Here is a 4,183-nt window from a genome sequence, read left to right as displayed (position 1 = left end):
CTAAGACCCGCCTGGTTCCTATTATAGACCCTGGGGAGTCACGTGATAGTTCTAAGACCCGCCTGGTTCCTAGTATAGACCCTGGGGAGTCACGTGATAGTTCTAAGACCCGCCTGGTTCCTATTATAGACCCTGGGGAGTCACGTGATAGTTCTAAGACCCGCCTGGTTCCTAGTATAGACCCTGGGGACTTGGAGTTTTTTATTTTTATTTTTATTTTTTAAACTTCATTTTTTAGCGTTTATCGCTTTTTTCTGGTCAAGCATGACCGACAGAAACAGGTTGAATGGGATATAGATCAGGGGAAATACAAGTGCCGCCAAAAAAGTGCCACACGTGCGCTCCTTTAGTGGTTAAAGTAACGTTGCATTCGTTCGGTACACGGCACGTACTGAACCGAAGGTCCAGTATCGAAAAGGTTCTGTGCGAATACATGTACCGTTACACCCCTACTGTGTATGTATTAACGAAACCTCCCGCCTCTCTCACACACACAGGTCAGGAGGACGTCCCCAACGGAGTGAACGGCCATGTGAACGGCATCAACGGCCATGTGAACGGCATCAACGGCCATGTGAACGGCGTGAACGGTCACGTGAACGGCCACGCGGAGCCAGAGAGTCAGCCCAAGCCCTCGCTCCGCCTGTCCTTCGCCGAGTACAGACGCATCTCCAACCTGCTGGTGCTGCACCTCCGCAGGGCAGAGGAAGGTAAAGAGACACACACGCCTCGCTCTCTGGTTCTGTTCCGCAGAGGAAGGTAAAGAGACACGCCTCGCTCTCTGGTTCTGTTCCGCAGAGGAAGGTAAAGAGACACGCCTCGCTCTCTGGTTCTGTTCCGCAGAGGAAGGTAAAGAGACACGCCTCGCTCTCTGGTTCTGTTCCGCAGAGGAAGGTAAAGAGACACACACGCCTCGCTCTCTGGTTCTGTTCCCAGTTCGATTCCCTCTCAAGGACACATTTACCATTTAATGCTACATTGAGTCCACATTCAACATCCTGATGGCCTGGGGATAGAGGCTCCTTCTGAGTCTCTCTGTACTGGCCATGAGACTCCGGTAGCGCTTGCCTGACCGCAGCAGTGCAAAGAGGCAGTTGCCTGGTGTACGCCTTGGCTGACAGGAGGAGCATGTTCAGTGCTAGACTAACACTCCCAAAATGTAGCACTGAACGGCACAGGAAGTCTTTCATTCCGACAGCCATCAGACTTTACAATGCATCTCTGTGCCTCACTGCATCACTGAGCACAGAGTGACAGTTACCATCTTAAAACAACATTGTCAATATCACACTTAATGTAGATCTCTATCTTTTACTGTATATTTTATATTAGATTGTACATACATAACAGAGGAAATGTGGATCCCGGATCGTAGTTTATTATTATGTATTCTTATGCTTATTTTATTGCTTATTCTTAGGCAATTTTTTGTTATTCTTATTCGTGATTTGTTTTGTCTACCTAAATGTTTACTGTGAGTGATTTGTAGTGCCAAATTTCCCTCGGGATGATTAAAGTATTTATATTCTATAAATTCTATTAAATGTCCTGGGGATTGGGAATCTCTCTTTGTGTTTCGTTAACCTATATCTGTGTGTGTGTGTGTGTGTGTGTGTGTAGCTGAGGAAGAGGAGGAGCTGAAGAAGAGCGCGGTGGTGAACTGGTATCTGAAGGAGATGGAGTCGGAGATCGACTCGGAGGAGGAGCTTGTCAACAAGAAGGGCCTGATAGAGAAGGTCGTCCACAGACTGGTGCACTATGTGAGTACAGCTTCCACCGGGCGCCACTGGCACCATTTCCAACACACTGGCACACGCGAAACCAGCACGCCTCCATCAGAATCACTGTAATCGCCAACTACATTTAACGCCTACCAGGGATTCCCCCCCCCCCCCCCCCCCGTTGATTTGGGTATACGTTCATTCCACAACTAGAATTAAGCAATTGTGGGAAATTAAACAGAATAAAACAATATATTAACACGAGAATGTATACACAGAAGGATATTTACACACACACACACATTTCTATAACGGGTCGCATACATTCGGTTAAGTAATCAGAATTATATGCATATAAATCCTACGACTGATTAAGTCACTAGGGACTATATCCAGGGCTTGACATTAACTTTTTGGCTCAGCAGCCACTGTGGCTAGTGGTTTTACAAAGTCACTAGCCACTCAGCATTTTCACCAGCCAAAAATCAAAAGAGAGAGAGAGAGATGCTGTTTTTACCTTATTTTAATTGTATTATTATTTCTCTCTTTTAGGTAGTAAGAGAGTTTAATTTTAAATGTTAAGATATTATAAGAAAGGCTTGGCGGCTGGGTGGCGCAGCGGACATTGCGCTCGTCACCAACGCAAGAGACACCGGTATCGAATCCGGCTGTCGGCGTTGCCTCCGGCTTGCGCCGGCCGTCATACTGACTCAATTGGCGGAGTTAGCGGGAGGGAAGTCGATGGGTGGTAGTCTGGTCGTTGTGAACAGCGACTCCTACAGGTCGGTTGGGTGGGCTTCTATCCTCCTGTGATGGGCTTCTATCCTCCCTACAACCGGCCAGTGGGGGGCACATGCGAGCAACGATCAAGACAGGGGAGGGGAGAATTGGCACGGCTAAATTGGGATGGGAGAAAAAAAATTAAAATTAGGAGAAAACGTGGATATAAAAAAAAGATATTATGAGAAAGGGGCGGGACTAGATAAGCTGCGCTTCCGTCTGCCCCTCCTCATCCAAACTCATCCTCGTTTGCTTTTCTATGGATGAAGACGGACTTGTTTGTTTACATTTGTGATTCGCATGTTTGTTGTGTTCGAGATAAATCCATATCAAAATCAAGATACTACAATACTGCCTTCTACTGCCTTGGCTTCCAAGTACAAAGGGCTGGGCTGGCTCCACTGTATCTAGCCGAGCTCCTACATAGAGCCTTTGCTGCTGCTGCCCCCCCCCCCTCTGGAACAGCCCCCCCCCCCCCACATAAGATCTGCCCAGAGCCTAGTATAGAGGCTTTTAAATCACTGCTCAAAACGCACCTCTTTCCCCCTGGCCTTTGACCAGAGTTAGCCTGCCACTTTTATATACGACGTCCGCTGTTACTCTGGACTTTTTATCAAATGTTCTTGTGTGTAAATGTACAATACCTTTTTCTGTAACTTTTGTGTATTTCTTTACTTGTTTCTGCATTGTACTGTATGTGTTTTTATCATGTTGAAGCACTTTGGTTTGGCTTTTAGTCATTTGTAAATGTGCTTATATACAAATAGAGCTGACTTGACTTGACTACAGATATCTCACACGTCGGCGTCCCTGTGTTCTGTCCCTCTCTCTGCCCAGGACCACATCCTGATCGAGCTGTCTCAGTCCGGGCTGAAGGGCTCGGGGACCCCGGAGGAGGAGGTGGTCCTGGTCGTCAACCCCAACTACACCCTGGAGGATTAAACTCCTCCCGTCATCCCTCCTTTTCTCCCCCTCTCCTCCCCCATAACCTCTTGTTAATATCTATTTTTTTTACCCTTTCACTACCAACGCGTTAACCCTTTCACTGGGACAATACAGAAGGTTAACCCTTTCACTGCCACACGGCAAAGGGTTATATAACCCTTTCACAGTCTGTAGTGTGGTAGTGAAAGGGTTAAACTTTGGTAGTGTGGTTGTGAAAGGGTTAACGTTGAATTCGAAAGACTTTTGAGGTCGTTTTTTTTTTTTATTCCGAACGCCAATATGTACGACATACATAGTGACGGCGTGCAACGTCACATTCTCCTTTTTTTTTTATTATGTCTGACTCTTGTTTTTAAGTTGATCAACTCTTGCATTTAGAGTCCAGACTCCTTAAGAAATATAAATATATATTTTGTCACACTGACTCTTGTAAATATGCCGCTCTTATTTCTATTTTTTTTTGTTTTTTAAGTTCTGTTTAGCTTTATGTCTGAGATGTTTTGGCCCCAGTCATGGGAACCAATTTCAATTTAATTAAATGTGTCACGTACACTAATACAGTTATTTTCCTGCCATGAGTGGTATCTTTAACTGTATACTGTAAGTATACACGTGTAGTTTTAAGAATATGTAAATGTTGTGAAATGCCTTTTTTATAATGTTCATATGCCCCAGGCATTAGTGTCCAAACATCCAAACATGTCCCTGTCCTGGCGATTTAGTGTTTAGTTATCCTA

General features: G+C 45.4%; 1 long non-coding RNA gene across 1 annotated transcript; it reads left to right on the top strand.

Annotated features, from left to right (window-relative positions):
* The first annotated feature begins 583 nt into the window (after positions 1 to 583).
* On the top strand, positions 584 to 3,883 carry LOC311227332. The gene is made up of 3 exons (XR_014619589.1): positions 584 to 710; positions 1,621 to 1,760; positions 3,339 to 3,883. It is a non-coding gene; the product is annotated as an uncharacterized lncRNA (long non-coding RNA).
* Positions 3,884 to 4,183: the final 300 nt, after the last annotated feature.

The sequence above is a fragment of the Notolepis coatsorum genome (genome assembly GCF_963971535.1).
Source record: "Notolepis coatsorum genome assembly, chromosome: 4".
Taxonomy (NCBI): Eukaryota; Metazoa; Chordata; class Actinopteri; order Aulopiformes; family Paralepididae; genus Notolepis; species Notolepis coatsorum.
The sequence above is the reverse complement of the archived record's forward strand: the minus strand, read 5'-3'. Positions and strand labels throughout refer to the sequence as shown.